The sequence below is a fragment of the Somniosus microcephalus genome, chromosome 7 (assembly GCF_052327205.1).
Source record: "Somniosus microcephalus isolate GS21.2 chromosome 7, FLI_Smic_1.0, whole genome shotgun sequence".
NCBI classification, from domain to species: domain Eukaryota; kingdom Metazoa; phylum Chordata; class Chondrichthyes; order Squaliformes; family Somniosidae; genus Somniosus; species Somniosus microcephalus.
The window spans coordinates 93,338,102-93,350,843 of record NC_140993.1 but is presented as its reverse complement, the minus strand read 5'-3'; the positions used below and the strand labels follow the sequence as shown (position 1 = coordinate 93,350,843).

At 52.9% G+C, this 12,742-nt stretch overlaps 1 protein-coding gene across 5 annotated transcripts in view; it reads left to right on the top strand.

Moving 5' to 3' along the window:
• LOC147114800 (RNA-binding Raly-like protein) overlaps positions 1 to 12,742 on the top strand; it is an 859,876-nt gene that overhangs the window by 353,997 nt on the left and 493,137 nt on the right. The window lies entirely within an intron of this gene.

Sequence of the window (12,742 nt, the reverse complement as noted above, 5' to 3'; positions counted from 1 at the left end):
CAACATTTGGTGGATGCAATGAGTTGTAAAACTAGTTTTCAATAATCATTTTATTACTAATAAATAAGGCTGACGAGAAATGCTTTATTCATTACTAACAAAAAGGTATAGAATAAATATTTTATTTGAGCATTGTGTAGCCTCAGATTTATATCTATGCACACACTCTCTGCTGTAATGTCAAGCACTAGATATTCTTCTTTGGTCAGGCAGTAGCAAAACAAAAAAAAGGTATAACTTATAATACAAAAAATACCATAATCATAAATGATTGTCAAGAACTACTAAAACATCGTGGAAATAACCTCTTAACAAAAAAAACCATGTGCTTCAAAACTCATTTGCATTCTTGATATTCACAGCTAGTCAGTAATCATTTATTTTAACAAAAGCGAAGGAATACAATTTATTGACCAAAGGCAATAGACCTTCTAGTTAAAGGAAGGCATTTAGAATCATCCCAGATCTTCCATTTCCTGCAAGCTTGTGTATGTTAGCTGTGTTTGCTTAATTTAGCATTTTTAATTTTCTTTAAGGGCTTTAATTACTGCTGACATCTTTGTCCTCATTATGCAACCTTGTATGAAGTTGCCATGGTGCATCTTTTAGTTCAGGTTGAAGTAGCAACAATTACAGTTGTCAGTAAGTCTATTTATCATTGTGATGTGTAACAAAGGTTATTTTGAGCAAAATCATGGAACATGAATGATTTTCTGTTCATACTTGCCCTTGTCACTATTTGCATAATGTAATAAAACTCCTTTCTTCTAAAGCACTTGGGGGGGGGAAAAATTCAGTTGGTTTGTGCCTCCCGTTAGCACCTTAAGAGGGCGCTAATGGGGCGCAAAGCAACTAGCGTCCGGGCGAGACGATGTTTGCGCCACTCGCGAAATTAACTAGACATTTTGCGGCAGCGCTAAACACTACCGCCATGATCTCCTGCGCTGGCAGTCGAGTACACAACGCCCCGGTAGCACCCCGGACTGGATATTGAGTAGCGCCCCCTGCCTTACCGCCTGCCGTTAACAATGACCGGTTGAGGGGACCGTTTTGCAGTCAGGAAGGGACTGGGGGAGCGCTATTTAAAGGCGACCGCTTCCTGCCTTTTTTTGTTGATGACATTTTTGCACCATGCATTCTGAGAGAGAGAGAAAGGCTTCTGGAGAGATTCAACGCTGTGTGAAGGAGTTTTGGGTACTGAGCAGCACTTTGCAGGTTCATTTTGATTTGACCTTCCTTGTATCGATTTAGAAGAGACTGTGGGGGCTGCACTCTGAGCTCTTTCCCTGGGCCTGTCCATTGTTCTTTCCAGCAGATTTGATGTACAGGTCTCTCCAGGCCGAGATTCAAGGCTGCAATGAGCAGGATGTGGATGGAGAGCAAGATAAACCCTCCCCTTTAAGAACTGGCCGGTGCCATTGTGTCTCTGTTCCATTGCTGACTGACATCGCATGAGCTTCGCCAGCGCTCTGAGATAGCGCCTCGCTCCTCGGCCTTTGCGCCTTAAGACAGGTGTGAAACGCCTGATTTAGCGCTCCAATCACCTCCAGGGGTGATAAAAACCAAGTTTGCCGTCGGAGGTTATAATTAGCGCCAGGCGCTAAACTTTGCGCATGGCCGATAATGGCGCCCCAAACGGGGCGATACTGAATTTTTCCCCCTTGTTGTTTAAGAAAGATTTTAATGCTCCTATTCTCATTAATGTATCAGATGTATAACTGAATAACTGAATGTTTGGCTCTTTAAAAGACAATGGCCTAGAAATTCAGTATCGCCACGTTTGGGGCGCTGCAGCCGGGCGATTACTAAATTTAGCGACCGGCGCAACTTAGCGCCACCTTCGCCGAAATTGAGTTGCATCGCCCCAAGAGGTTGCTGCTGCGCTAAAGCAGGCGGTGCACGACTATCATAAGGCGCTAAACTGGCGAGCCGGGGCGCTACCACCGAGGGCGGGCGCACCGCAGGTGCGGCGAGTTGCTGATTGAAGGCAGACACCTTGGCGCCGGTCAGCTCTTAAAGGGGGAGGTTCAATTTGTTTTGCTGCGACGCCCTGCACACTGCAGCCCTGAATCAAGGCCTGAACATAGCTGCTTCACCAGTTCAACGCCCAGGACTATGGAGAAGGCTAGGGAGCGAGCACAGCGCTTCAGCGAGGGTGCCCTGAAGCTACTGGTTGGCGCAGTGGAGCGCAGGCGACCTGTCCTCTTCCCTGATAGTGGTAGGAGGCCGCTGCCCAGCGAGTATAGAAAAGCCTGGAGGGAGGTGGCAAACAGGGTGACCTCCAACAGCATGGTTGCCAGGACTCCTGTGCAATGCAGAAAAAAGTTCAATGACCTCACTCGGGTTGTCAGGGTGAGTATCCTTTACAATATCCTCTTCATCCCTGCATGTGCACCTCACTTTATGGCCAAAGGGACCTGAAAGCCCCAATGCCCAGCCCTCATCCAACAGCTATGGGACTCTCATGAAAATCACTTGCACATTCAGCACTTTACACACTGTCAGGGCTATTCCACCTTGGAAGGCAGTGCAGGCAAGATCAGGGCTTGACACTGTCAGGGCTATTCCACCATGGGAGGCAGTGCAGGCAAGATCAGGGCTTGACACTGTCAGGGCTATTCCACCATGGGAGGCAGTGCAGGTGAGATGAGGGCTTGACACTGTCAGGGCTATTCCACCATGGGAGGCAGTGCAGGCAAGATCAGGGCTTGACACTGTACTTCGAGTCCATCCTTTCTCTTGCAGGGCAAGCTGGCCCACAATCGCAGGCAGCAGCGATGGACCGGGGGAGGCCGTCCTGACCTTAAAGAGCTCAGCGACCTGGAGCAGCGAGTGGAGCAGATTATGGGAGGCCGGCTGATTGGCCCCATCGCCACTGGAGATGCCAACCCCGTTTTGGACAGCAATGGTAAGGTCATCACCTTTTTGACCTCTCTCTTTCCACTTGTGCCTCACACCAGCATCCTTTGCCACTCTCGAACCAATGCAGTGCGTAGCAGCACTCATGCCTCCCTCGCTGCCGCCCTGTCCTCACTCTAAAGCAACTCTTGTGACTCCCTGCTTTCAGATGCTGATTTGCCAGGTGAGGAGGCGGGCCCTCAAGCTGGCACTGTGTCTGATTCAGAATTCGAGGAGGAGGAAGAGGAAGCCGGCCCATCAGTGCCACCCTCAGCCGACGCAGCCCATGGCCATGATGGGGACACGTCTTCCCCGGAGGGGAGCAGGGGGGAAGGGTCTGATGAGGGTGAAGCTCCGTGGCCCAGCGGGCTGCAGCAACGTGGGAGGGGTGGGGAAGCTCGGCGGCCTTCTCCCCAGAGGGTGAGTGCGACCTCCAGTCCTGGTACAGTGAGCGCAGTGGAGGTGCGGCTCCTTGGTGAAATGGGCGCCCAGGCTGAGCGCAGGCACACTGAGCTCATGGCTGCAGTGGCAAGGATGCCTGACTCCATAGAGTCACTGGCAAGGAGTGTTCAGGAATTCGGGGCAGCACAGGCCAGGAGTCTGCAGGACTTTGCGGCATCACAGGCGGCTTCCAGCCAAGTGCTCAGTCATGCCGTGCATTCACTGTCTGGTGTGATGCAGACACAGACCAGGGCCACACGGGCACTATCTGCTGCCACCCTCGCTGGATTGGCCAGGCATCGACGGGGCCCTCACCGCGCCGCAGCAGCCCAGCAGTCTGTGCTTCAGCAGATTGCTGCACATGCTTCAGTGCTGGCCCGTGCGAGTGCCAGTGTCTCGGCCGAACAGGGAGTGCCTGTGCTCAGTCAGGTTGGCAGCATTCCTGCAGCCAACACCGTCACTCCTCCACTGCAGCTGCCACCACCCGTAGGACAGACTGCTGCCGCCCAAGCAGAGTTGGAGCAGTCAGAAGCCGGGCGCTCCAGGCCCAGAGCTGGTCCAGCCCGTCCCCCAAGGGCGTCTGCCGTCTCACCATCTGACCCTCAGCAGCCTTCCCCCAGCCTTGCTGCAGCCACTGGGGTCCCATTGAGGAGGAGCTGAAGGGCGGGAAGGGGCCAATCGAGGAAGCGAGGCAGATCACCCTCGCAGGCGAAAAAGTAGAAGGTGTGGCAAAATGTTTTTTTTTTATATGAAGGCCGAGAATGTTGTGTTTGTTTTTTTATATGAAGGCCGAGAATCATGGTCATTTATGTTTAACTGTTTTTTTCATTTTCTCAAGGTTGTGAGAGCCAGTTATGTGTCTGACTGTTTTTTGGGGTGTTTCTCTGAATTTGTTTGTCATGCGGGAAGGGCACAGAGTTTGTAAAATAAAAAATTTTCTTTATTCAGATTGTCCATGTTTGCACTTTGAACTATTTGTTGCCTTGACCGGCTGAAGGTTTGCGGAGCGGCTCCATTCATGTTCTTTCATTGGCACAAGCCATTCCCTGAGAGGGGGCCTAGAACCGAGTTGCAATAATCTGTCGACGGATGGCCCTTGCACTTTGTGCCTCCCTCCCGTCGTGGTGTTCCTCCTCCTCCTCCTCCTCCTCTGGTGGTCCTCCAATGTCTGCTGGCAGTGGCTGAGTCCTGAGGATAGCCAGGTTGTGCAGCATGCAGCACACTACAACAAAATGGGAGACTCGCTCAGGCGAGTACTGTAGTGCTCCTCCGGAACGGTCCAGACAGCGGAACCGTTGCTTGAGCACGCTGATTGTGTGCTCAATGATGTTCCTGGTAGCTTGATGGCTGTCATTGTATCGTTCTTCAGCAGGGGTGCTGGGCGCACGGAGCGGGGTCATCAGCCAGGTGCACAAAGGATAGCCCTTGTCCCCGAGAAGCCAGCCTCCTGGGTGAGCCGGGGCTTTGAAAATGTCTGCCACAGAAGTCTGGCGCAGGATGTAGGCACTGTGGCTGCTGCCTGGAAAGCGGGCATTGACAGCTAGTATGAGCTGCCTGTGGTCACACGCCAACTGGACGTTGAACAAATGGTAGCCCTTCCGGTTGCGGTAATCCTCGGCATTCTGTAGAGGTGCCCGCAAAGCCACATGCGTGCAGTCAATGGCGCCCTGGACCATGGGGAAGCCCGCTATTCTTGCAAATCCCATTGCGCGCTTTTGCTGCTTGTCCAGGGTCATGGGGAAGGAGATGTACTGACGTCTCCTTCTGAAGAGGGCATTCGTCACCTGGCGGATGCAGCAATGTACCGCGAACTGGGAGATATTGGCAATGTCCCCAGTAGCGGATTGGAAGGAGCCGGTGGCATAGAAGTTGAGAGCCACCGTCACCATCACTGCCACCGACAGAGACGTCCTGCTCCTCAGCTGTGGCTGCAGATCTCTCTGAAGCAGGTGGCAGATCTCTGTGACCACCTCCCTTCTGAATCGCAGCCTCTGAACACACTGCTCCTCAGACATGTTCAGATATGAGAACTGCTGACGATATACCCTGGGTGGGTAAGGCCTCCTGTGCTGACGCCTGTTGGCTCTTCTCCATCTGGCCATGACTGGCACTCTCTCGGCGTCTCTGAGCCCTTTGAATGCAATGCAGAAAGCCAACATTTCCACCCATTGCAGCCCCCATTATATGTGGCGACTCAAGGCTATGGCACTGAATGTTAAATCCAACTGCAAAGCTCTGGCCTGAAGCCAGAAGTACCTGTGCGAGCGCTGAGTCAAAGCAGAAAGCTCTCTCCCTTTGTCTCTCTCCAAATATCTCTCTCACACAGGAGTGGAACAAAATGGCTGCCACAAAGAATGGAGGAAGAGTCCCCTTTAAATAGCACCCCCCGCGCCCCGCAGCGACTGGGAACTGTTCCACTCATCCAGTCGCTGGGGGTGCCAGGCGCACAGAAGGGGGGCGCCACTGAAGTTCCGGTTCAGGGTGCATCAAGGGCGTTGCACCATGAAATGACGTCAGGATCTGCGCGCGCAGCTGAGCGGGCGCTATGGTTTTGCGCCGCCGCTGAATCTTGACTGAAGTTCGCGAGAGGCACAGATCGCGCCGCGCCCGGGCGCTAGCCGCATCGCGCCCCACTTCTCCTCCTCCTAAGGCTCTAGTGGCTGGCGCTAACAACTGAATTTCTAGGCCAATGTATTTTTCTATAAAGGGATGTGTATCGTGAGCAGCAAATCCTACATGTAGAAGGTCTATTGAAGATTTAACGGTGTGTTTTCAGTAGTTTTTCTTTCCCCAATTCCCAATTTGAAAACTAAATCATAATATTCAGATTCTTGCAGCTCATGTCAGCATGCTCATTCAAGTGATAATTACTTAGAAATGTGATTACTCAAGAAAAGTGTGACAATTTCTTGATGGCATGGACACCTGGTAAAATTGCCATTAGCGTATTTAATTGTGTGCTGCTTCCACTGCAGAAAGGCTAATGTTGGTATTGAAGATCTAAGAAAATGTTTACACCATGTTAATGCAGATGTTTTTCTGTTGTTAGAGGATTGTGCTTTGTTTTTACTTGCTGTAGTTTGCAAATGGTAAAGCTTTTTCCACAAGAGTGTGCCATTACTAATTTTGGCCTAGAAATTCAGTTGCCTTAGCGCCGCTTTTGAGGCGCTAGAGGGACTAGCGCCAGAGTTATGGCCAGTTTAAAAATTCCCTGGGGCCCTAAATCGGCGTTGCACCGGTAGCGCTGCGCCGGCACCGATGACGTCATCGGTGTGCGCAGCGTCCCGGTTGCCATGCCGACGGGCCCTAGCGCCGAAATTCAGTTGCGGCCGCCTCGCCCGTGGCAGCCGCAACTAAGACTCTGGCAACAGAGTCTTGCATGAGTTTGCGCCGGCGCATTAAAGGCCCCGCGGCGGCCGGCCGCTTTCCCGCCGGCCGCCTGCCCGCAGCTCCCTCCCCGGACTTCTCCCCCCCACCCCCCGGAACAGATGCAAGCCCGGCACTTGTCCGAGGTGCCGGGCTCATTTTTAGACAGATTTGCGCGGGCCGCGGCCGGGTGCAGGCAGCTCCTCCTTAACGGAAGGAGGAGGCCTGCACTTCCCGAGCCTGCCGCACCGCATCGGGTGCCGCAGCGCCGGAATTGCGGCGCGAAACGGCAGTTAGCGCCGATTTACCGCCGCAAAGACCCTTCAGTAGCGCCGGCAGCCGTTTGGGCGCGGCCCTGCTGAATTTTTGGCGCGTGCAGGGGGACTTAGCGCCGGCACTAACTTCCGGCGCTAAAGCCCTGGCTAAGCCAAAACCCAATTTCTAGGCCATAGTCTCTAATCTAACTCCTTTTTTTCAATTAACCTGATGTCACAATGAACATTTGGAAGAGTCATTATAGTTGGACAGATGAAAATTTTCTTCCTCCTCCTTAGTTCTTTTTAGGTGTTATAGGGCAATAAACAGTGAAATTACCTAATAAACTCTAAAATTGCTAATTAGTGTTGTGCATCTTTGCTTCATCAAGCAGGCTTCATTAAGACTACATTTAAATTCATTTACAGAATTTCTGGTGCTCAACATTTTGTTGTTGATTAATGATTATTTTTGTCTATTTTATTATATAAATATATTATTAATTCAAATCCTGTGTATTATATCCAGTAGTTTGGACAGGCAAAATTATGTTGTCATAAGTAGACTTTAATGTAGTATCATTATCTGTACTCACTGGGGATTCAAAGCTTTTACCCTGAATTGCCCAAATGCAATTTTTGCAATGTGCTTGTAAATGGTAAGTGTTGCAGAAACACCCAGCCATTTAAAAAAAAAATGTATTATTCGTTTATGGGATGTGGGCATCGCTGGCAAGGCCAGCATTTATTGCCCATCCCCAATTGCCCTTGAGAAGGTGGTGGTGAGTCACTTTCTTGAACTACTGCAGTCCATGTGGTGAAGGTACTCCCACAGTGCTGTTAGGTAAGGAGTTCCAGGATTTTGACCCAGCGACGATGAAGGAACGGCGATATACTTCTAAGTCAGGATGATGTGTGACTTGGAGGGGAACTTGGATATGGTGGTGTTCCCATGCATCTGCTGCCCTTGTCCTTCTAGGTGGAAGAGGTCGCAGGTTTGGGAGGTGCTGCTGAAGAAGCCTTGGCGAGTTGCTGCAGTGCATCTTGTAGATGGTACACACTGCAGCCACGGTAGGCCGGTGGTGGAGGGAGTGAATGTTTAAGGTGATGGATGGGGTGCCAATCAAACGGGCTGATTTGTCCTGGATGGTGTCAACGTTTTCTTGAGTGTTGTTGGAGCTGCACTCATCCAGGCAAGTGGAGAGTATTCCATCACACTCCTTACTTGTGCTTTGTAGATGGTGGAAAGGCTTTGGGGGGTCAGGAGGTGAGACACTCGCTGCAGAATACCTAGCCTCTGACCTGCTTTTGTTGCCACAGTATTTATGTGGCTGGTCCAGTTAAGTTTCTGGTCAATGGTAACCCACAGGATGTTGATGGTGGGGGATTCGGCGATGGTAATGCTGTTGAATGTCAAGGGGCGGTGGTTAGACTCTCGCTTGTTGGAGATAGTCATTGCCTGGCATTACTGTGGCACGAATGTTACCTGCCGCTTATCAGCCCAAGCCTGAACGTCATCCAGGCCTTGTTGCATGCGGGCATGGACTGCTTCATTATCTGAGGAGTTGCGAACGGTGCTGAACACTGTGCAGTCATCAGCGAACATCCCCATTTCTGACCTTATATTGGAGGGAAGGCCATTGATGAAGCAGCTGAAGATGGTTGGGCCTAGGACACTGCCCTGAGGAACTCCTGCAGCAATATCCTGGGGCTGTGATGATTGACCTTCAATCTCCACAACCATCTTCCTTTGTACTAGATTTTCCCCCCGATTCCCATTGACTTCAGTTTTACTAGGGATCCTTGATGCCATGATGTGCCTCAATAAATCCGAGACTCGATGTTAGCGAAACAAAACAAGGCTTTTATTGACTTAGAAGGTAACACACAGGAGAGAGGTATCTTCCATCCAGAGCTCTGCCGTACTGGATGTGCTGCAGGCTGGGCCAGCTTACATAGGGGCCAGGTATGGGCGGAGCCCTACACATAGTACAATACAATGGTGAGGAAACGGAACAGAGGTAAGGGAAATGAAACTGAAACCAACCACAGTCACAGGCAGTGATGAATGGAATATTTAATCACATTCACCCCTTCTATAGATTTAGTCTGTTCGGGGGTTTGATAGTCCTCTGCGACCGACGTGGCTGTTGTGGTGCCGCGGGTGTCGGCTGGGTGTCCCCGGTGGCCTCCTGGGTCTCTGCCGGGGGTGCCGCCAGGGTTGTTGAAGGGGTAGTTGGTGGGGGTGCCATTGGTCGATGTTCTTCCGGGGGTGGGTGGGTAAGAGTTGCTGTGATCGTTGTTGCTGCTATTGTCGTGGTTGTTGTCGTTACCGGCTGGGGCGACGTCTTTTATGGACACGGTGTCCTCCCTTCCGTCGGCGTGCCGGACATACGCGTATTGGGGGTTGGCGTGGAGTAGGTGCACTGGCTCCACGAGAGGGTCCGTCTTGTGGCCCCTCACATGCCTTCGCACGAATACCGGACCTGGCGTGGAGAGCCATGACGGCATGGATACGCCTGAGGTGGATTTCCGGGGAAAGACAAACATTCGTTCATGAGGCGTGGCATTAGTGGCAGTACACAATAGCGACCGTATCGAATGGAGCACATATGGGAGGACTTCCTGCCAGCGGGAGATAGGGAGGCCCTTGGTCCTTAGAGCTAGAGTGACTGCTTTCCATACTGTCCCGTTCTCTCGCTCCACTTGACCGTTACCCCGGGGGTTGTAGCTGGTGGTACAGCTCGTGGCGATCCCCCTGGACAGCATGTACTGGCGTAGCTCTTCACTCATGAAGGACGCCCCCCTATCCGTATGGATGTAGCTCGGCATACCGAACAGGCAGAACAGGCTGTTGAGGCATTTAATGACCGTGGCGCTGGTCATGTCTGGGCAGGGGAAGGCGAATGGGAACCGGGAGTATTCGTCCACAATGTTCAGGAAGTAAACATTACGGTCGACGGACGGGAGGGGGCCCTTGAAATCTAAGCTGAGCCGCTCAAAGGGCCGTGTAGCTTTGATTAAGTGGGCTCTATCTGGGCGGTAGAACCGAGGCTTGCACTCAGCGCAAGTGCGGCAGTTCCTGGTCAGAGACTGAACTTCCTCAATCGAGTAGGGTAAGTTGCGGGACTTTATGAAGTGGAACAGCTGCGTGACCCCTGGGTGGCAGAGGTCGTTGTGGAGGGTCTGTAGCCGATCCCCGGTGGCGCTGGCACACTTCCCTCGTGAGAGGGCGTCGGGGGATTCGTTAAGGGCCCCTGGCCGGTAAATGATGTCATACTCGAAGGTGGAGAGCTCGATCCGCCACCTAAGAATCTTATCATTTTTGATCTTCCCCCTCTGTTTATTATTGAACATAAACGCTACCGACCGCTGGTCGGTAAGTAGGGTGAAGCGTTTGCCGGCTAGGTAGTGGCGCCAGTGGCGCACTGCCTCCACGATGGCTTGGGCCTCCTTTTCCACGGAGGAGTGTCTGATCTCGGGCCCTTGGAGGGTCCTCAAGAAGAAAGCTACGGGCCGCCCCGCCTGGTTGAGGGTGGCCGCCAAGGCAAAGTCAGACGCATCACTTTCCACTTGGAATGCAGTGTTCTCGTCCACTGCCTGTAGCGTGGCCCGCTCAATATCCTGCTTAATGCTTTTGAAGGCGGCGTGGGCCTCAGCAGAGAGCGGAAAAGAGGATGCTTTCAAGAGGGGGCGGGCTTTGTCGGAGTAGTTGGGGACCCATTGGGAATAATAAGAAAATAACCCCAGGCACCTTTTCAGGGCTTTGGGAGTGTTGGGCAGGGGCAGCTCCCGTAGGGGGCGCAATCGGTCGGGGTCTGGTCCGATTTCCCCATTCTCCACCACGCTGCCTAGTATGCAGAGGCGCGTGGTGTTGAAAACGCACTTGTCCTCGTTGTAGGTGAGGTTGAGTTTTTGTGCGGTTTTCAGGAACCTCTCGAGGTTCGAGTCGTGATCCTGCTGGTTGTGACCGCAGATGGTGACGTTGTCGAGGTAGGGGAAGGTTGCCTGCAAGTGGTGGTCATCGACCATGCGGTCCATCTCCCTCTGGAAGACCGAGACCCCATTCGTCACCCCAAAGGGGACTCTGAGGAATTGGTAGAGGCGTCCGTTCGCCTCGAAGGCGGTGTACGGGCGGTCCTCTGGTCTGATAGGGAGCTGGTGGTACGCTGACTTGAGGTCGATGGTGGAGAACACCCGGTATTGGGCGATTTGGTTCACCATTTCTGATATGCGGGGTAGCGGGTAGGCATCTAGTTGGGTGTACCTGTTGATCGTTTGGCTATAGTCGATCACCATCCGTTTCTTCTCGCTACCCCTTACCACTACCACTTGGGCGCGCCACGGGCTGTTGCTGCGTTCAATAATGCGCTCTTTCAGGAGCCTGTCTACCTCGGTCGCGATAAACCGCCTGTCCTCCCAGCTGTACCTCCTGCTTTTGGTCGCTATTGGCCGGCAGTTAGGGGTAAGGTTCGCGAATAGCGAAGGCGGCTTTACCTTCAGGGTAGCCAGACTGCACACTGTGAGGGGCGGCTGGGACCCACCGTACTTGAGCGTGATGCTTTGGTGGTTGCACTGGAAATCTAGGCCCAAGATCACGCTCGCACATAGATTCTTCATGATTAATACTTTAAAATTATCGTATACAGTTCCGTTAATGGACAATTGTACCGTGCAGTAACCCATGATGGTCGATGTCTGGGTTTTATCAGCCATAGAGATGGTACCCCGAGTAGGGACCACCTTTAGGGAGAGTTGTTGTGCCAGTTCAGGGTGGATAAAACTCTCCGTGCTTCCACTGTCAATTAAACATTTAACCCCGCACCCGTTTACCTCGATGTCCACCATTGATTTGGATAGCGGGTGCGGCCTGGTCTGGTCCACTGTGACCGATGCCACTGGAGGGCCCTGATCGAGACAAGATGGCGTCCACGCTGTCTGCTCATAAGATGGCGGACCCCACGAGGTCGGGCAAGATGGCGTCCAAGATGGCCGCTCCCACGGCGCACACGCGGCGGTGGAGGGTTTTCCGGCGGGGTTCCCTCTGCACACCTTCCCGAAGTGCCCCTTCTTACCGCACTTAAAGCAGGTGGTGCCTTTCGCCGGGCACAGGTTTCTGGTGTGCTTCGGCTGCCCGCAGAAGTAGCAGTTGGGTCCCCGACGCGTCGCGGCTGTCGTAGGGCTTCTGGGGGGAGAGTGGGGCCCCGACGGTGTCGGGCTGCCAGGCGGGGAAGATGCCTTCCAAGATGGCGGCGCCCTTGGTGCGCACGTGGCGGCGTGGACGGCGCGGGCTGAAGAGTAGGCGTCCGAGTTTCTCTGGGCCACATCCAGGGATCGCGCTGTGTCCGCAGCCTGTTTCAGGTCCAATCCCGTTTTTTCCAGCAGTCTCTGCCGGATGTAAGTGGAGCTGAGGCCTGTGATAAAGGCATCGCGAACAAGCTCGTCAGTGTACACTGCGGCTTTTACATCTTGGCACTTGCAGTCTTTGCCAAGCGTTTTCAGGGTGCCTAGGAACTCCTCCACCGATTCCCCCGGTCGCTGTAGCGAGCAGATGCCTAGCATACACCTCATTCGTAGACTGCTGGTAATGCGCCTTTAAGATGTCGCAGGCGGCCGGGTACGTGTCGGCGTCTTGGATGAGGGGGTAAACCCGGTGGCTTACCCAATTCCGCAGAATTCCGAGTTTCATACTCGCAGCGTCCGTAGCGCCTTTGACGGCTGCGGAATTGTCCAGGAAGAATTCCATACACATAAACCAGTGTCCGAAGCGTGCCGATGCGTCC